Source organism: Monodon monoceros, unplaced genomic scaffold (assembly GCF_005190385.1).
Source record: "Monodon monoceros isolate NGI ecotype Baffin Bay Population unplaced genomic scaffold, NGI_Narwhal_1 Super_Scaffold_16, whole genome shotgun sequence".
NCBI classification, from domain to species: Eukaryota; Metazoa; Chordata; class Mammalia; order Artiodactyla; family Monodontidae; genus Monodon; species Monodon monoceros.
The window spans coordinates 8,357,350-8,378,601 of NW_021703772.1; the positions used below are offsets into that span (position 1 = coordinate 8,357,350).

Consider the following 21,252-nt stretch of genomic DNA (forward strand, 5'->3'; position numbering starts at 1 on the left):
CAAATCGTTCTTCTCACTCTTCCTCCCCAATTTGGGACTTTCTGAAGCTAGGACAAAAGCAGGGCCCCTTACTCAGGGCCACCCTTCCCCACCCCTCAAAAACACACACATGACCCAAAGTGCTCATTTTCAAATCCCAATGTGGGTATTATTCCTAGAATTTTGATCCCACTACAGGGCCTAATGGTGCTAATGGTCATTGAGAGAGCCCATATTAAAGATGGCTTAATTCAAAGAAAATAAGAGACCATATTAAGTAATTGAGGATGCAAATCAATGGCCTCGGACGAGTTCCTTAACCTCACTCTGTGAGCCTGGGAAACCAGTAACCGATTCTAAGTCACACATTTGTTCTGAAAAGTCCATGATAAAATGTATGAAAAGCAACCAGTATAAGGCCTGGCACAAAACAGATATTAATGTTTTAGCTGTGACCATTACTACTATCACTAACTGCTTTGAGGGCAGCTTCAGACGCGGGTGGGCAGCGAGGGAGGGTTCCCCGGGGTCAAGAGGCCGACTGCCGGCTTCTGGTCTCCGCTCCACCTCGCGCTGTAAGGTCTGTGCCTCTTTCTAGGCTGAAAATGTCGAGAGTACTAACACACACCCCAATGAGGGGGTGGCTGCCTAACCGGATTAATGGATGTGAAAGACTGGAACCGACCCTGGGTCCCCGCATGTAGCGGAACCCGTGCCTCTTTCCACGGAACCGCTGCACTCACAGCGAGCGCCAACCTCACCCACTCGTGGGCCTCCCGGGCCCGCCCAAACCAAAATGTCCTCCCTGCGCGCAGGCGCAACACTTGCTGCTCCGGCTCGAGACCCCGCCCCCAGGCTCGCGCACTGCCCGCCCCCCCAGGATTGCGGCTCGGGACTGGCCTAAAGGCAGCGCGGGCTCTGATTGGGCGAGGCGGAGTCACGAGGGCGTCATTCTCTTCCGTGCTGTATTCTGCCTGGGCCTAGAGTTCTGGGAGGCTGCTGGGGGGGCACTGCCAGCCTGCGGGCTGCTGCAGGCTCTTCCCGGGCGTGTAGTGCAGGTGGCCGCGCGTGGTGGCCCGCGGGGCTTTGAGTGGGCGGGGCCCTACACCAGCGATAGCTTTAAGGGGAGGAGTACTCGTCAGGGACAACACTGTGCGGGTTAATTTGGGAAGTGATGGTTAAAGGTCATGGCTTGAGACTGACTTGTGTTGTTAATTTTGATGGGGGTAGAGCTGGAAGCTGCTCCAGTTAACAGTGAGTTCTCAGTCTGGAGAGGTAAAGACACTTGAATTGTAGGTACTGATTTTGTTCCGCTATGGGGGCTTTATTTTGGTCCCGTGTGCTTCCGTTTGAGCAGTCGGTGGTGGAATTACTAATTTTTAAGAGCATCAGAGTTACTTGAAAACGATGGTGAAGGGAGCCTAATGAGAGGAAAAGGGAGGAATTCCTTTTTTACCTCGAGGAGTTTCGTTTCTAGATCGTGGCAAAAGAGAAGGTATGGGAGACCTAACCTACAAACATATACCAAAAATTATCTGTGCAATATATTTTGATATTAGCTGGTGAGAGTAAAAGATTCCAAATGAAAATAACTAGGATGAGGCCTAACACGGACTTATTGCAAATGGAAGCTTAACACGAATACTAGAGGCAAAAGGTGCATAGCCTGGAATGTTGAAGTCCCTGTGATGTGCCTAATAATCTTGTCCATTTGAAGCAGGAAAACAAATCAAGGTGAACTGAAGAAAATGAGCCTTTCCCCAGAGGAGATAGAAGGTGGGGAAGATGAGACGTCAGAAGATAAGGACAAGGGCAGTAGAGATGAGGTAACTATATGTACAGTGTGCAGCAGTCACTTACTAATGTCAACAATCCAAACCCAGAGGAAGGCAGTTAAACTGCATTGTTTGATCTGAAAAGTGGTTTTGTGAACATTTTCCAAGTAGTTTCACAAGCTCACCCTAAACTCAATACCAAAATCTGACAAGGTCATTTTTAGAAAAGAACGTTACAGACCACTCTCATGAGCGTAGATGTAAAAATTCTAAACAAAGTATTAGCAAACTAAATATTAGTGTTATGCAAAAAGAAAAGTACATTGTGACTAAGTGCAGTTTATTTGGGGAATAAAAAAGTGTTCTTTGTTTGAAAAGTGATTTTGATTGCCTGGAAATACCGGTTTGAAAGAAAATCTCTTGATTCTTAAAATTGCTTCCTTCAATTCCATTAGTTTGTGTGTCCACCAAACATATGTTTCCATATTTATCCTTTTGGCAAATATTTGGGTCCCTAGTATGTTCTGTTTCTGGCTGGGAGCCTCTGCATTAGTATTCCAATGTAGATAGGTTTAAGTTGGGCCCTAAAAGAATTGTGGTGGGTGAGTGGGTACACAGTTAATGAGTATTGAATGCTTCATCTGTGCAGCCACTGTGCTAGGACTTGATGCACTATCTCATTTCATCCTCACAGTGACCACGTTAGGTAGGGATCCTTAGCTCCATTTTATAGACAGGAAAAGAGATTTAGTCATTGACTAACTTGCTCATGGTTTCATGAGCTAATAAGTGACAAATGATAAGTGACAGAACCCGCGTTATGCATTTGGTGCCGAATCCAAAGCCCCTACTCTTTCCTGGTTCATTTCTCAGTCTTCACCCAAGCAGCTCTTTTGGAGAGACAGATAGGTATTCAATTGCCAATCTTTTGATATGGGGCTAAGGCTTTGTTTTTGACTTTGAGTTCACTGTTGCAGTAGCTTATCTTTGTATAAAGTATACCCATTGTGTATCTTTTGCAATTTAAAATATGTTTCTTTAAAACAAAGCAAAACTTAAACGCTAGGAAAGCAATTCGAAAACAGACGCCTACATTTTTACATTGTTTTCCCCATTCTTTTATGGTTCCTCACCCACACCTAATTTGACTGCACTTTTTGAGCTTTATTGAGTATGTCCAAAGCGTTCAACTTTGTTTTACTAGATTCAATAACTTTTTGCATTAATCTGATTGGTTTATATGACATTTATTATGTAATTGAAACTGCAACTACAACGGTCATATATAGGTTTGCGAACAAAAGACTGAGGCTTATTAAGGATACAGTTCAGCTTATAGGATCAGAAATTTCTAGGTGTACCGAGTACCACTTAGTAGCCCATTAGCCGCATGTGCTTTTCACATGCATTTCATAGGCATCAAGTTAGTAAATCCTGTTTGGAAGTGAGATGGCCATTTAATCCAGCCACAGACTAGCTTAATGTGACACAGTTAAGTGGACATAGTTAGTAGACATAGTTAGGAGAGCACCTACTTGTACTGTGATGTCCACAGCACAGTGCATTAACTCTCTATACCAAGAGCCAAAAAATTCTTGGTGAATGCAACTTTTGTTTCGGAACCCAGACTGTGTTAGCTCAGAGGAAAATAGGAGTAGTCACGTTATATTTTCCTTAAACTGAGATGCATGTGTTATGGTTCTAGACTGTTCACACCGGCAGCCTTTGGTCACTCCTCTTTAAGATGCGATGCCTGTGACCGTTTACTCTGATTGGTGCAGCATATAGTGGTAGTGTCACAGTCAGATCAACTTCTAGGCTAACCATACCCTACTGTGGGCTCGTTGAAATTATTTAATTCAAACCCTAGTCTCTTTCACGTGCCTTCCCTGATCCCATGTCATTCCTATGCCAGATGAACTGGTCCCTCCTCTGTTTGCCTGTAAATATTGTTCATAGCCAGTAATGCTAATCACGTATTATAGTGACTCATCTCTTCCTGTGATGTGGGTTGAGGTCTGTATGTGTGTATGTGTGTATGTATATATACACACATACATATACATACACACACACACCAGTTGTGTTTTTTGCTGGGGCTGCCATAATAAAATATCACAGATGTGTGGGTGGCTGAAACAACAGAAATTTACTTTCTCTCAGTTCAGGAGGCCGGATCAAGTTGTTGGCAGTTTGGTTACTTCTGAGGCCTCTCTCCTTGGCGTGTAGATGTCTGCCTTCTTGCTGTGTTTTCACATGGTCATCCACTGCCCATAGTTCTTCATTTTCTCCTTTTGTATGTGGCGAGACTTCATTCAGTGTTCTGCTAAAATTTTCATCTTTAGTCATTTAGTTTTATAATACTGTGCCCAATTTTTAGTAGCTCTGGGATAGGAATCAGTAGTGTGATTAGGAAGCATGAGGTCCAATTTTGGGGGCCTGGCTCTCATTCCTGTGTATGTTTTAGGTGCCTGCGTGGGGGTCCTCTCCTTTGGTGTTTTACTTGAATGCAGGGAGTTGGGACTCTACAGACACACTGAGCCACCTAAACAGTCGTTGACTTGGTATGTTTTCCTTGCATACTTTTAGAAACCTAGATCCTTCCCTGTAGAGATTCTGATTTCGAAGTTCTAAGTGAAATCCAAGAATTTTCTTTTTCTCTTTTTTTCTTAGACAAGTGTGCCAGGTAATTCTGGTGCTGGGAGCTCTTTTACTGCACGCTGAGAAATTCGTCCTGGAGAAATCAGCACAGACGTTGACACGTGGGCTTGAGCAGATCTTGCACTTGCTGACTATGCAATGTGACTGTCGTCTCCTGGCCACAGAGGAGACATCTCTTCATTGTTGTTCTTCCTCCTCTAGGTTGATGTCCCTCAGAAAAATGGTAGGAAGATTACTACTGCTCCAGGAAATAAAATCGAGAAAAAAAAGTTTCTGGCTCCCATGTTTGCTGAGAAGTTAATATCACCATGCAGGAAGGGAGCCACAGGGGCCAAGGTGCCAAAAGACAGGAGGAGTGCCCTGCTCGAGAACCATGAGAAGTGACTTGAGAACCCTGAGGAGGATGAAGGTAAGAACTGTGAGTTGTGTCAGGATGAGGGACGTAAAGAGTCCCCTCTGGGGACATCCCTGCTGGTGGCTGTCAGGGGTCAGCCCTACGTGCCATTGCACATGGCTCTCGAAAGGGTTCTGTGGAAATACCACCCTTGGCATCCCTGGCCGATTCTCCAGGCTTGGCTTGAGGAGTCCCAGTGGACATTTGACTTCTGCTGTCCACATGACCAGAATCAGAGTTTTCTCTTTGAGTATTGTACACTCTTTCTCTCCTTGTGCTTATGAGCCAGGCAGGTTAATTGTCCCCCAGATTTCACTCTGAGTGATTTTTTTGTCCTGATGGCATCTGTGTAACATTTTAAATGGTATTGCTTCCAAAGCAGTAATTCTTAGCATTGTTATGAAAATACAATAATACATTTTAAATTATTTCAAATAAAAGGTTAAAATGACAGCGAATTTTTTTCTTAGATTTGTATATACAGTCAGACTTATGAGCAGTGTCTCTGAAAGAACAACTTGTCATTTTCATTCTTAACGAGTCTGTGTGGCAGTAATTGATTGGGTGGGTTTTCATTTAGATTCTGAAAAAGAAGCCCTGTATCCTTCATGGGCCAGGGGGAGAAAAGCCTTTCCCCTGGGGGCAGAGGAAGACGAACAGGACCATAAGGGTGATGACGAAGGCTGTGAGGAAGAGGAAGGTCAGAATGACCTAAACCAGTTCTGTTAAGTGGTAGCCAGTATCAAGGAATTAGAGTTATAAGCGAAGCCGTTGGACAGGGCTGTTGAAGTTCTTTTATGAACTTGAAGAACTTTTCCTAATTAATTTATAAATGCTTTTAAAAGTATTCTGGGGCTTCCCTGGTGGCACAGTGGTTGAGAGTCCGCCTGCCAATGCAGGGGACGTGGGTTCATGCCCTGGTCCGGGAAGATCCCATGTGCTGCGGAGCGGCTGGGCCCGTGAGCCATGGCCGCTGAGCCTGCGCGTCCAGAGCCTGTGCTCTGCAACGGAAGAGGCCACAACAGTGAGAGGCCTGCGTACCACAAAAAAGAAAAAAAAAATCCAATTAAAAGTATTCTGACCAGACCTAACCCAGGCGTCTTGTGGAGAATAGGCATAGTGTAGGTATGGTATTTGTGGACAGTGTAAAAGCTCCCACTTTACTCATTTAGTGGCACAGACAGATGATTAAAAATACTATATTCTGGGGACTTGCCTAGTGGCGCAGTGGTTAGGAATCTGCCTGCCAACTCAGGGGACACGGGTTCGAGCCCTGGTCCGGGAAGATCCCACATGCCGTGGAGCAATTAAGCCCGTGCACCACGACTACTGAGCTTGCTCTCTAGAGCCTGTGAGCCACAACTACTGAGCTCGCGTGCCACAACTACTGAAGCCCACGTGCCTCGAGCCCATGCTCCACAGCAAGAGAAGCCACCGCAATGAGAAGCCTGCACACCACAACAAAGAGTAGACCCCGACACGCAGCAACTAGAGAAAGCCCGTGCAGCAACGAAGACCCAACACAGCCAAAATAAATAAATAAATTTATTTTAAAAAAACCCAAAGAAACAAAAAATTGTATTCTGGCTTTTGCCCACAGAGCCTATGAAGAAAGCACCTGATAAACCAGAAGGAGGAAATGACCAAACAGAATGCTTCCCCTGAAACCAAAATTCAGAAATTAGAAGGTAACTTCTTTGCTGCGTTTTAGAGCACAAGAGACACGTGGAGAGTTTCATATTGGCAAAAACGAAAACTCTGTTAGCCCAAATGATGGACAAAGGGATTTTAATTGCAGCCTGGTGTTACAATATGCCAGATTCTTCAATGGAAATTTTTTTTTAGCATCATTCTTTCTGAACTGTTTCTTTGAGTTCTTTCTCTCTCTCTCTCTCTCTCTTTTTCTTTGCCTTTTTGTATGTCAGCTAAACCACCTGTAAGTTTCAAACTATTTGTTGGAAACCTGAATTTCAACAGAACTGTTGCTGAACTAAAAACTGGTCTTAGTGAATTTTTTGCTAAAAATGACATCGCAGTCGTTGGTGTCAGAGTTGGCTTGTCCAGGTGAATACTGATAAATTAAGGGTGTTGTTAAGAGTTTATCAGCCCAACAATTATTATTCTTGTCAGAACCTTTTGTTACTTGTTCTTCGCCCTTTATAAGATATTACCTCAGCCTCTTGCAGTTCAGAATGAGTATTTAAAGTCCTTCAGTGGCTCGTTTAATAAATCCATTATATTAAATTTTGCTATCCCATTTTTCCAAACAAAATACTAAACTAATCACAAGATCTTCCAGGTCTTTACAGAAACATGTTTTCATGATTTTCCAACTGTGAGCAATGTTATTTGCCTAGAATTATTTTAAACGAACACAGATTTAATCACAAAACCCCTAGCTTTGGTGGCAAATATAGGTTCTGTATCAGTTCTGCTTTTTTGCTGAATTAAATTTCATCCTTTCTTACTTCTTTCTCATCAGAAGCATATGTCTTGGGTGTGAGCATGCTTATTTTATGGTACTCAGGATTTCTTAGGTAGAAATGAAAAGATAATAATAATAGTAAACATTCATTGAGTACTCACTCTACCAGGCATTGTTCCTTGTTTATTTAACTCATTGAATCCATAAGACAATTCTCAGCAGTAATTATTGTCATTATCCCCATTTTACAAAGGAGGAAATTGAGGCACAGAGAAGTTAAGTGACATATCGAATATCACACAGTTAGAAAGTGGCAGGGTCAGGATTTGAGCCCAGCATTCTGGCTCCAGAGGTGATGCCACAGCTTTTGACACATTGCTCTGCTTACACTTTTTATTAACTATATTGTGAAATATTGTTGTGTTTGTAGTAAATAAACATTCCTTTTGCATTAAAAATAAATTCTTGGGACTTCCCTGGTGGCGCAGTGGTTAAGAATCCACCGGCCAATGCAGGGAACACGGGTTCAAGCCCTGGTCCTGGAGGATCCCACATGCTCCGGAGCAACTAAGCCGTTCGCCACAACTACTGAGCCTGCACTTTAGAGCCCGCGAGCCACAACTACTGAGCCCGTGTGCCACAGCTACTGAAGCCTGTGGACCTAGAGCCTGTGCTCCGCGACAAGAGAAGCCACCGCAATGAGAAGCCCGTGCACCGCAACGAAGAGTAGCCCCCGCTCGCTGCAACTAGAGAAAGCCTGCGCGCAGCAACAAAGACCCAATGCCGCCAAAAATAAATAAATTTATTTAAAAAAAATATCCCACAAGACGCATGGCATGGCCAAAAAAAAAAAAAGATATTTTTGTTTCAATTCACAAGTGCAATGGCTGTTTCTTAAAACAGAAATTCAAAAGCGTGTCATTTCAAGTTTCATTTTTTATAGCTTTTGGTTAAATCTGGCCAGTAGTTAGAAAACTAATAATGATTTCAGCGGGTGAGTTTGCCCTGACTCTCAGTCCTTGCCCTGGAGGAGGGCTTCTCGACTCTTGCACTATTAAAATTTGGGGCCAGCTAATTCCTTGTTGGGGGGGACTGTTCAACAGCATCCCTGGATTCTACCCACTAGATGCTAGAAGTCTCCCAGTTGTGACGGCCAAAGATGTCTCCAGATATTGTCAGACTCACCCCAGGTGAGAACTGCTGCTCTCTGGTTACTTGGTGGCACTGATATTGCCAGTTAGGGGAGGCTTGGTTTTAATTTGTAAAATTTGACAGCTGCGTTTGACTCAATGCTAATTTCCACTTTCACAGCCAGTTTGAGTAGCCAGCTGGAAGGCATATGCCTTTTGACTCTACTTGTGTTTTTTTTTTTCCTTTTCGGCTGCATCTCTGTAGGAGATTTGGTTATGTGAATTTTAAATCTGCTAACGACCAGGAAAAAGCCCTGGAACTTAGTGAGACAAACGTCCTTGGATATGAAATTAAATGGAAGAAACCGAAAAGGGAAAGGAAACAAAGAAACGTATGCAAGCAAGGTAACTTGTTCAGAGATACCTGTGTACCTAGAAGACGCTGCATCAGACAGGAATATTGTATTCTTTCTTACTCCGTGCAAGCACTCCTCAGTTTCTAGCAAGTCGCCTACTTCCACAGCACAGACTCTCTCTGCTGTGCTCACTCCTTCTGCTCGAGCCGCACGGCTCACCTTCTCTGTCCTAATGTTCGTGACTTATCCCCTGGCTATTGACAACCCATTCAAGAGTCTCAGCTTAAAGGTCACCTCTGCAGATCAGAAAAATTTTCCCTTACCCCCAGACTAAGTTAAGTCTTCTCTACTTGATGTTCTTTTTTCCCTTTTTACTTTTCCTTCCTGACACTTACCACAGTTTGTAATTATGTGACTATTTGTTTACTAGCCTTTTCCCCAACAAGACTACATTCTCAAGAGTGGAGGCCAAGTCCATATTTTCACAGCCAGCACGTAGCACAGGCCGTCATCACCCAGACGCTGTGTGCAAATGTTTGTTTTTTTAAATATTTTATTTATTTATCTTCCTTATTTATTATTATTATTTTTTTGGCTGTGTCAGGTCTTAGTTATGGCACATGGGATCTTTGTTGAGGCATGAGAGATCTTTTTGTTACGGCGCGCACGGGCTTCTCTCTAGTTGTGGCATGCAGGTTTTCTCTTTCTGCTTGCAGCGTGCAGGCTCCAGGGCATGTGGGCTCTGTAGTTTGCAGCGCGTGGGCTTAGTTGCCCTGCAGTATGTGGGATCTTAGTTCCCCGACCAGGGATTGAACCTGCGTCCCCTGCATTGGAAGGTGGATTCTTTACCACTGGACCACCAGGGAAGTCCCCAAATATTGTTAAATGAAGGAATATGTACTACTCTCCAACTCTTTGAGAAGTATTTTTTCTCTCTTAGAGAACTCTTGATGCTTATGAGATCTAAACTCAGACTAAAAATACTCTTTTTGTGTTTATGAAGATGGAAATGCCAAAACACTTTTGATCAAGAACTTGCCTGACAGAGTCACTCAGCATGAATTAATAGAAGTGTTTGAGGATACTTTTCAAATCAGATTGGTGAGCAAGGATGGGATGAGTGAAAGGTATGTCTTTGTACCTTGTACTGAAAAAGAATATATGATAACAGAATTTCATTGTATTCTCCCAAATCACTCATACCGGATTTTAGAGAAGGAAAAAGTAGTTATCCAGCCTTTCTACCAGCAGGCAGAAAAAGCATCATAAATGGATATCCAAAGGCTTCTAGAAGACTGTAGGGCTGTCATAGAGAAATGAAGACTTTATTCTATCAAGTACAAGATTGAAGATTAGAAGAATCCACTCATAGGTTATCATCATCCTATCTCTCCAGGGCTGACTACAGGAAAATAACACCCTTGGCGACTTGTCTGGACAGGTACCAAAAGAGAACATTAACTTGGTCTGTTAGAATTATGTTGTAGCCAATTAATGAAACACTGTCACTATATATCTGGGCTTTGGTAGCCTAAGAGGGTGAATATGGTGAAATTAGAAAGGATGGAATAGAATGTATTTTGAAGGGATTCTCAATGTGGTAAAAATTGGGTATCAGGATTACAGATACATTTGAGCTAAATTTGTTGGTGTAGGTGAACTCTAAAATAATCTATGCCACTGTATTCTGATGAACATAATCTCTGGAAAAGAATCCCACAGATTTAGAAAACAAGTCTGAAAAGATAAATCCCAAATTGTTAGCAGTGTTTACTGTGAGGAGGTTTGGGGGCACTCTGCTGGGCTTGCATACCATACCCCAAAATTAACTCAAAATAGATCAAAGACCTAAATGTAAGAGCTAAAATAGAAAACTACAAACAAAACACAGGAGTAAATCTTTGTGATCTTGGATTAGAGTCTTACACAAGCAATAAAAGAGAAGATTGAGAAGTTGGGCTTTATCAAAATTAAAAACATTTGTACTTCAGAGGACACTATCTAAAAAGTCAAAAGAAACCCTACATCCTGGGAGAAAATATTGCAAATCATATATATGAAAGAGACCTGTATATATAAAAGATATATAAAGAACTCTTACAGCTCAATAATTAAAAGACAACCCAATTAAAAAATGGGGAAAGGACTTGAATGACCGTTTCTCCAAACAAGGTGTACAAATGGCCAATAAACATGTAGAAAGATGCTCAACATTAGTCACTGAGGAAGTGCAAATCAAAACCATGATGTGAAGGAGGGCTGAGTCAAGATGGTGGACTAGGAGGACGCAGAATTCGCATCTCCGCACAACTAGGGAACCTACCAGGCACCGTTGGGGGATCATGGACACCTAAGGGGATGGGAGGAACTGCTAGTAACCGGCTTGTGGGATATTGGTTCCCAGGCTGGAGGTTGGGTCTGAGCTCCTGTAGTGGGAGCTCTGAGTCCAAACTGCTGGACTAACAGAGAACCTCAGACCCCAGGGAGTATTCATTGGAGTGAGGCCTCCCATGGGTCCTAATCTCAGCACCAAGACCCAGCTCTATCCAACTGCCTGCAAACTCCAGTGCTGGACGCCTCAGGCCAAACAACCAGCAAGACAGGAACACAGCCCCACCCATCAAAAAAAGAAAAAAGAAACGACAGAAAAATATGTTACAGACGAAGGAGCAAGATAAAAACCCACAAAACCAAATAAATGAAGATGAAATAGGCAACCTATAATTCAGAGTAAAGATGATGCAAAATTTCGGAAACAGAACAGAGAAAATATAAGAAACAGTTAACAAGGATCTAGAAGAACTAAAGAGCAAACAAACAGTGATGAATAACACAATAACTGAAATTAAAAGTACCCTGGAAGGAATCAATAGGAGAATAACTGAGGCAGAAGAATGGATAAGTGAGCTGGAAGATAAAATGGTGGGAATAACTGCCAGGGAGCAGAATAAAGAAAAAAGAATGAAAAGAATTGAGGACGGTCTCAGAGACATCTGGGACGACACTAAATGCACCAACATTCGAATTATAGGCGTCCCAGAAGAAGAAGAAAGAAAGAAAGAAAGAAAGGGTATGAGAAAATATTTGAAGAGGTTATAGTCGAAAACTTCCCTAACATGGGAAAGGAAATAGTCAAGTCCAAGAAGCGCAGGGAGTCCCATACAGGATTAACCAAAGAGAAACACGCCAAGACACATATTAATCAAACTATCAAAAATTAAATACAAAGAAAAAATATTAAAAGCAACAAGGGAAAAGCAACATATAACATATAAGGGAATCCCCATAAGGTTAACAGCTGATCTTTGAGCAGAAACTCTGCAAGCCAGGAGGGAGTGGCAGGACATATTTAAAGTGATGAAAGGGAAAAACCTAAAAGCAAGATTACTCTACCCAGCAAGGATCTCATTCAGATTGAACGGAGAAATTAAAACCTTTACAGACAAGCATAGTTAAGAGAATTCAGCACCACCAAACCAGCTTTACGACAAATGCAAAAGGAACTTCTCTAGGCAGGAAACACAAGAGAAGGAAAAGACCTACAAAAACAAACCCAAAACAATTAAGAAAATGGTAATAGGAACATACATATCGATAGTTACCTTAAATGTAAATGGATTAAATGCTCCAACCAAAAGATATAGACTGGCTGAATGGAAACAAAAACAAGACCTGTATATATACTGTCTACAAGAGACCCACTTTAGACCTAGAGACGTATACAGACTGAAAAAGATATTCCATGCAAATGGAAATCAAAAGAAAGCTGGTGCAGCAATTCTCATTGACTTTAAAATAAAGACGATTACCAGAGACAAAGAAGGACACTACATAATGATCAAGGGATCAATCCAGAAGATACGACAATTGTAAATGTTTATGCATCCAACACAGGAGCACCTCAATACATAAGGAAAATGCTAACAGCCATAAAGTGGGAAATCGACAGTAACACAATAATAGCAGGGGACTTTTAACACCCCACGTTCACCAATGGACAGATCATCCAAAATGAAAATAAATAAGGAAACACAAGCTTTAAATGACACATTAAACAAGATGGACTTAATTGATATTTATAGGGCATTCCATCCAAAAACAACAGAATACACTTTCTTCTCAAGTGCTCATGGAACATTCTCCAGGATAGACCATATCTAGGGTCACAAATCAAGCCTTGGCAAATTTAAGAAAATTGAAATCATATCAAGTATCTTTTCTGATCACAATGCTATGAGACTAGATATCAATTACAGGAAAAAAACTGTAAAAAATACAAACACATGGAGGCTAAACAATATGCTACTAAATAACCAAGAGATCACTGAAGAAATCAAAGAGGAAATCAAAAAATACCTAGAAACAAATGACAGAACACGACGACCCAAAACCTATGGGATGCAGCAAAAGCAGTTGTAAGAGGGAAGTTTATAGCAATACAATCCTACCTCAAGAAACAAGAAAATCTCAAACAACCTAACCTTACACCTAAAGCAACTAGAGAAAGAACAAAAAAAAAAAACCCCAAAGTTAGCAGAAGGAAAGAAATCATAAAGATCAGATCAGAAATAAATAAAAAAGAAATGAAGGAAACAATGGCAAAGATCAGATCAGAAATAAATAAAAAAGAAATGAAGGAAACAATGGCAAAGATCAATGAAACTAAAAGCTGGTTCTTTGAGAAGATAAACAAAATTGATAAACCATTAGCCAGACTCATCAAGAAAACAAGGGAGAAAGCTCAAATCAACAGAATTAGAAATGAAAAAGGAGAAGTAACAACTGACACTGCAGAAATACAAAGGATCATGAGAGATTACTACAAGCAACTATATGCCAATAAAATGGACAGCTTGGAAGAAATGGACAAATTCTTAGAAAAGCACAGCCTTCTGAGACTGAACCAAGAAGAAATAGAAAATATAAACAGACCAGTCACAAACAGTGAAATTGAAACAGTGATTAAAAATCTTCCAACAAACAAAAGCCCAGGACCAGATGGCTTCACAGGAGAATTCTCAAACATTTAGAGAAGAGCTAATACCTATCCTTCTTAAACTCTTCCAAAGCATAGCAGAGGGAGGAACACTCCCAAACTCATTCTACGAGGCCACCATCATCCTGATACCAAAACCAGACAAAGATGTCACAGAAAAAGAAAACTACAGGCCAATATCACTGATGAACATAGATGTAAAAATCCTCAACAAAATACTAGCAAACAGAATCCAACAGCACATTAAAAGGATCATATACCATGATCAAGTGGGGTTTATCCCAGGAATGCAAGGATTCTTCAATATACGCAAATCAATCAATGTGATATACCATATTAAGAAACTGAAGGATAAAAAACATATGATAACCTCAATAGATGCAGAAAAAGCTTTTGACAAAATTCAATACCCATTTATGATAAAAACTCTCCAGAAAGTAGGCATAGAGGGAACCTACCTCAACATAATAAAGGCCATATATGACAAACCCACAGCCAACATCGTTCTCAGTGGTGAAAAACAAACCATTTCCTCTAAGATCAGGAACAAGACAAGGGTGCCCATTCTCACCACTGTTATTCCACATAGTTTTGGAAGTTTTAGCCACAGCAATTAGAGAAGAAAAAGAAATAAAAGGAATCCAAATCGGAAAAGAAGAGGTAAAACTGTCACTGTTTGCAGATGACATGATACTATACATAGAGAATCCTAAAGATGCTAACAGCAAACTACTAGAGCTAATCAATGAATTTGGTAGAGTAGCAGGATACAAAATTAATGCACAGAAATCTCTTGCATTCCTATACATTAATGATTAAAATTCTGAAAGTGAAATTACGGAAACACTCCCATTTACCATTGCAACAAAAAGAATAAAATACCTAGGAATAAACCTACCTAAGGAGACAAAAGACCTGTATGCAGAAAACTGTAAGACACTGATGAAAGAAATTAAAGATGATACAAACGGAGAGATATACCATGTTCTTGGATTGGAAGAATCAACGTTGTGAAAATGACTGTGTTACCCAAAGCAATCTACAGATTCAGTGCAATCCATATCAAACTACCAATGGCATTTTTCACAGAACTAGGACAAAAAACTGCACAATTTGTATGGAAACACAAAAGACCCTGAATAGCCAAAGCAACCTTGAGAAAGAAAACCGGAGCTGGAGGAATCAGTCTCCCTGACTTTGTAGTATGGAAGTATGTACTCCCATACTACAAAGCTACAGTAATCACGACAGTATGGTACTGGCACAAAAACAGAAATACAGATCAATGGAACAGGATAGAAAGCCCAGAGATAAACCCATGCATATATGGTCACCTTATCTTTGATAAACGAAGCAAGAATATGCAGTGGAGAAAAGACAGCCTCTTCAATAAGTGGTGCTGGAAAAACTGGACAGCTACGTGTAAAAGAATGAAATTAGAACACTTCCTAACACCATTCACACAAAAAAAGTCAAAATGCATTAAAGACCTAAATGTAAGGCCAGACACTATAAAACTCTTAGAGGAAAACTTAGGCAGAACACTCTATGCCATAAATCACAGCAAGATCCTTTCTGACCCACCTCCTAGAGAAATGGAAATGAAAACAAAAACAAATGGGACCTAATGAAACTTAAAAGCTTTTGCACAGCAAAGGAAACCATAAACAAGACGAAAAGACAACCCTCAGAATGGGAGAATATATTTGCAAACGAAGCAACTGACAAAGGATTAATCTCTAAAATATACAAGCAGCTCATGCAGCTCAATATCAAAAAAACAAACAATCCAATGCAATAATGGGGAGAAGACCTAACTAGATATTTCTCCAAAGAAGATAACACATATTGCCAGCAAACACATGAAAGGATGCTCAACATCACTAATCATTAGAGAAATGTAAATCAAAACTACAATGAGGGGGCTTCCCTGGTCACGCAGTGGTTAAGAATCTGCCTGCCAATGCAGGAGACACAGGTTCGAGCCCTGGTCTGGGAAGATCCCACATGCCGCGGAGCAACTAAGCTCGTGCGTCACAACTACTGAGCCTGCGCTTCAGAGCCTGCGAGCAACAACTACTGAAGCCCACGTGCCTAGAGCCAGTGCTCCGCAACGAGAAGCCACCGCAATGAGAAGCCTGTGCACCGCAGTGAAGAGTAGCCCCCCGCTCGCCATAACCAGAGAAATGCCTGCGTGCAACAACGAAGACCCAACGTAGCCAAAAATGAAATACATTAAATAAATAAATTTATAAAAAAAAAAACCTACAATGAAGTATCACCTCATACTGGTCAGAATGGCCATCATCAAAAAATCTACAAATAATAAATGCTGGAGAGGGTGTGGAGAAAAGGGAACCCTCTTGCACTGTTGGTGGGAATGTAAATTGATACAGCCACTATGGAGAACAGTATGGAGGTTCCTTAAAAAACTGAAAATAGAACTACCATACGACCCAGCAATCCCACTACTGGGCATATACCCTGAGAAAACCATAATTCAAAAAGAGTCATGTACCAGAATGTTCATTGCAGCACTATTTACAATAGCCAGGACATGGAAGCAACCTAAATGTCCATCGACAGATGAAAGGATAAAGAAGATGTGGCACATATATACAATGGAATACTCTTCAGCCATAAAAAGACACGAAATTGAGCTATTTGTAGTGAGGTGGATGGACCTAGAGTCTGTCATGCAGAGTGAAGTAAGTCAGAAAGAGATAAACAAATACCATATGCTAACACATATATATGGAATCTAAAAAATATGGTTCTGATGAACCTAGGGGCAGGACAGGAATAAATATGCAGACGTAGAGGATGGACTTGAGGACATGGGGAGGGGGAAGGGTAAGCTGGGATGAAGTGAGAGAGTAGCATTGACATATACACACTACCAAATGTAAAATAGATAGCTAGTGGGAAGCAGCTGCATAGCACAGGGAGATCAGCTCGGTGCTTTGTGACCACCTAGAGGGGTGGGATAGGGAGGGTGCGAGGGAGACGCAAGAGGGAGCATATATAGGGATATATGTATGCATATAGCTGATTCACTTTGTTATACAGCAGAAACACAACATTGTAAAGCAATTATACTCCAATAAAGATGTTAAGAAAAACCAAAATGAAACAAAACCATGATGTGATACCACTGCACACTTGTTAGAGTGGCTGTAATAAAAAAGACAATAAGAAGTGTTGACAAGGATGTGGAGAAATCAGAACCCTCTCTCATTGCTGGTGGGAATGTAAAATAGCACAGTTGCTTTGGAAAACGGTTTAGCAGTTTCTCAAAATGTTAAACATAGAGTTGCCATACAGTCCAGCAATTCTCCTATTAGGTATGAATCCACAAGAAGTGAAAACGTATATCCACACATTTCTACAAATGTTTGTATGAGCTTTACTCATAATAGCCCAAACCGGAAACAACCCAAAATGTCTTAACAGCTCATGAATGGATAAACAAAACGTAGTATTTTCATGCAATGTAATGTTACTCAGCCATGAAAAGGAATGAAGTACTGATACATGCTACAACACAGATGAATCTCAAAAATATTAGGCTAAGTGAAAGAAGCCAGACACAAAAGATGGCATATTTGTATAATCCCAGTTATGTGAAATGTCCAGAATAGGTAGATCTACAGAGACAGGAAGTAGCATAGTGATTGCCTGCAGCTGGGGGATGGGAGTGAGTTGGGGGGGATGAGGAGTGACCGGGGCTGGGTGCTTAATTGTCCTAAAATTAGATTGTGGTGATGGTTGTAGAATTCTGTAAATATGCCCTTGTACACTTTAAATGGGTGAATTTTATGATTTGGAAATTATATCTCAGTAGAGCTTTTTTAAAAAAAAAACAGTGTGTGTATGTGTGTACATTTGCTTTTATTTATACAGCATGTTGCCTCTAAGGATAGAAATTGGGCAGAAGAAAGACTTCACTGTATCCTGTCTACCTTTTGCATTTCAAATCTTGTATGTGCATTACTAATTCGAAAGACAATACAGAAGAGTACTAAATATTGACTTCTTTCTTCTCTCCCCTACCCTATCCCCACAATTGCAGGATCGCCTCTATTGACTTCAAGTCACAGGCCGATGCAGAGAGAGCCTTGGAAGAGAAGCAAGGAACAGAGATCGGTGGGCCTTCTGTAGTTCTGGAACTTGTCGGAGCAAAAAGCCAAGGCCAAGATGAGAGAGACAGGAGGGAAAAAAGTGCAACTGGCAAAGTAAGGGTGTGACAGCTCTGTAGATGGAGACTCGCCAGGTTTCCCAGGGAGGGGCTAGTATGAGGTTAGGGGCACTTGGCACTGTTTTGTTTTTTGTTTTTTTTGTTTTTTTTGGCTGCGTTGGGTCTTCGTTGCTGCACATGGGCTTTCTCTACTTGTGGCGGGCGGGGGCTACTCTTTGTTGCAGTGTGTGGGATTCTCATTGTGGTGGCTTCTCTTGCTGCAGAGCATAGGCTCTAGGGGCACGGGCTTCAGTTAGTTGCAGCACATGAGCCCTAGAGTGTGCAGGCTTCTGTAGTTGCAGCATGTGGGCTCAGTAGTTGTGGCTCGCGGGCTGTAGAGCGCAGGCTTGGTAGTTGTGGCACGCGGGCTTACTTGCTCTGCGGCACGTGGGATCTTCCTGGACCAGGGTTCGAACCCGTGTCCCCTGCATTGGTAGGTGGATTCTTAACCACTGCACCACCAGGGAAGTCCCACTTGGCACTTTTAAATACAGTTTCTCTATCAAAAATGTGTAAGTCATCCTCATAATTCTGTCAAGCTAATAAGTATTGTCCTAGTTAACTGTAACCTCGAAGCCTGCAGAAGGCATGGCACTTTGAGAGACATCAGTTTAGTTCCCCCTTTTGGGGTATCTTCTAGGATTCTGTTTCAACAAGCTCTTAAACCTGTGGTTTTAGAGTTAGATATTTAATTCTCTTCAAGTTGTGTTTTTTGTTTTTTTGTTTTTTAAAAAATTTTGGCTCTGTTGCATGGCTTTCGGGCCACGGCAGTGAAAGGGCTGAATGCTAACCACTAGACCACCAGGGAACTTCCTCAGGTTTAAAGACCCCAAACCTTATCTCCCTAATCTGATTGCTCGACGTGGTGGCTTATACAGAAAAAAATAAATAAAACAATAGAATTTACCATGAATATTTTTTAAAATCAAGAGATTTCACATAAAAAACTGGATTTCCAGCTGTTTTTGCTACATCAGAAAATCTGGTGGCCCTGGGGCTGCGTCCCTACACGTCCACAGGCGTCTGGAGAGAGGCAGCTGCTTCCTCTCAGCTGTGGCATTTGTTCTGCTGGCTATAGCCCCACTGTTCTGGAAGTTCTTACCAACCCTGAAGGAGTGAACATCACGCTGACACTTTGAAAAAATAGTGAATACTTTTTTTTTTTTTTTATCACAAAGCCATACTTTTTTCTTCTTGGTAAAGATATTTTTATATGTCTTATGCATTTGTCTCTTTCAAAAGTGGGAAAATGAAAGTTAGACAAGAAAACCATAGACTTCAAGAAAAATGGGAGAGAGCTTATTTCTTTGGAGGTAAAAGAACGTTCCTTCATAGTTAATATGTAAACAACGTCTGTCTGTGTCAAGAGAATGTGACCTAACACACCATTATGAAAGCAACAATCGTAGGAACTATGATGAATCTACAGAAAAGCTGTGTGATAGAAAAGTCAATGAACTGAAAAAAAGACTGAAATTTCAACATGATTTGCTTTTGAGTGTGAATAAAATAAGTGATGCTGCTATGAAACGTAGTTACGTATTAAGCGAGAAAATCGCCCGGGCAGCCAAACCTTTTGCAGATGGTGAGTTTATCAAGGACTGTCTGTTGAGTGCGGCAGAAATCATGTGCCCTGAACAGAGACAAGCGTTTGCCAACATAAGACTGACTGGTAGTGTTGTTGCCCAGCATGTTTACAACACGACTGAGAACTTGCAGGACAAGTTGCAAGAAAAAGCCGAATCATTTGTGGCTTTTTCCATTGCAGCTCAGGAAGGAGTGGATGGAAATATTGACCCCCACGTAGGTGTATTTATTCGTGGTGGCAATGAAACTTTTGATGTGACCGAAGAACTTCTGGACCTGGCCCCCATAACAGGCACAGCATCAGGAAATGAACGTTGAGAAAAGTCTTAAAACATTAACGTGGACTGGTCAAAATTGGTGAGTATTAGCACAGATGGTGACTCTGCGATGGTTGGTGTTAAAGAACTAGTTGCAAAACTGAAATCTAAAGTGTCAGGGCTGGGCTTCCCTGGTGGCGCAGTGGTTAAGAATCTGCCTGCCAATGCAGGGGACACAGGTTCGAGCCCTGGTCCAGGAAGATCCCATGTGCCGTGGAGCAACTAAGCCCTTGCGCCACAACTACTGAGCCTGCTCTCTAGAGCCTGCGTGCCACAACTACTGAAGCGCGCACGCCTGGAGCCCGTGCTCCACAACAAGAGAAGCCAGTGCAATGAGAAGCCTGCACACCGCAATGAAGAGTAGCCCCCGCTCACTGCAACTAGAGACAGCCCGCGTGCAGCGACGAAGGCCCAATGCAGCCAAAAATAAATAAATTTATTTAAAAAAAAATTAAAAAGTGTCAGAGGTTTGCCAAGACACGGAACTAAAATCTGTGCATGGCCTCATTCTCCAGGAGTCACTTTGTGCTAAAAGGTTAAAAATGGTATAGTTAAGGGCTTCCCTGGTGGCACAGTGGTTGAGAGTCCGCCTGCCGATGCAGGGGACACAGGTTCGTGCCCCGGTCCGGGAAGATCCCACATGCCACGGAGCAGCTGGGCCCGTGAGCCATGGCCGCTGAGCCTGCACGTCCGGATCCTGTGCTCCGCAACGGGAGAGGCCACAACAGTGAGAGGCCCGTGTACAGTGCAAAAAAAAAAAAAAAAAAAAATGGTAGTTAAAAAACTACTATGTCATGGACATAGTAGTTTATACCATAATCTGGATACGCTCCCATGGCTTGGACCGCAGAAAGTTCGGTGCTTTGTTTAATGAGTTAGATGCACCATATGGAAGCATGTTCTGCTCCAAGGAACTTAAGTGGCTGAGTTGTGGTGTGGTCCTAAGGCAGGTTTTTGAATTGTTGGAGGAAATTAACTTTTTCCTGTCTTCTAGAGGAAAATCTGTGCCTCAGCTTAGAAGCGAAGATTGGGTCAGAGACTTAGCCTTTTTGGTTGACATTATGACATATCTAAACATGTTGGATATTTCTCTGCAAAGGCGTTCACAAGTGGTGACACAAATGTATGATTCAGTTGGCTCATTCCTAGCGAAATTGTGTCTTTGGGAGACTCATTTGGCAAGGAACAATCTGGCCCACTTTCCTACGCTGAAATTAGTTTCTGAACATGAAAATGACGGCCTGAACTACATTCACCAAATTAAAGAGTTGAAGGCTGAATTCCAAAAAAGGTTCTCTGATGAAAACTTTATGCGAATGAACTAATATTGTTCAGTTCCCCTTTCTCAATTAGTATCAATAATGTGAATGAAGAGCTACAAATGGAAGTTATTGA

At 41.7% G+C, this 21,252-nt stretch overlaps 1 long non-coding RNA gene across 8 annotated transcripts; it reads left to right on the top strand.

Annotated features, from left to right (window-relative positions):
- Nucleotides 1–1,102: 1,102 nt before the first annotated feature.
- Nucleotides 1,103–20,075, top strand: LOC114896440. Of its 8 annotated transcripts, none has more exons than XR_003793801.1 (9): nt 1,110–1,474; nt 1,700–1,805; nt 4,222–4,318; nt 4,428–4,824; nt 6,410–6,497; nt 9,724–9,847; nt 9,972–10,161; nt 17,789–17,951; nt 19,722–20,075. It is a non-coding gene; the product is annotated as an uncharacterized LOC114896440 (long non-coding RNA). The 8 variants fall into 8 exon arrangements; XR_003793805.1 differs by lacking the exon at nt 19,722–20,075 and having other exon boundaries at nt 4,428–4,440; nt 4,617–4,824; nt 17,789–18,142; XR_003793804.1 differs by lacking the exon at nt 19,722–20,075 and having other exon boundaries at nt 1,103–1,254; nt 17,789–18,142.
- Nucleotides 20,076–21,252: the final 1,177 nt, after the last annotated feature.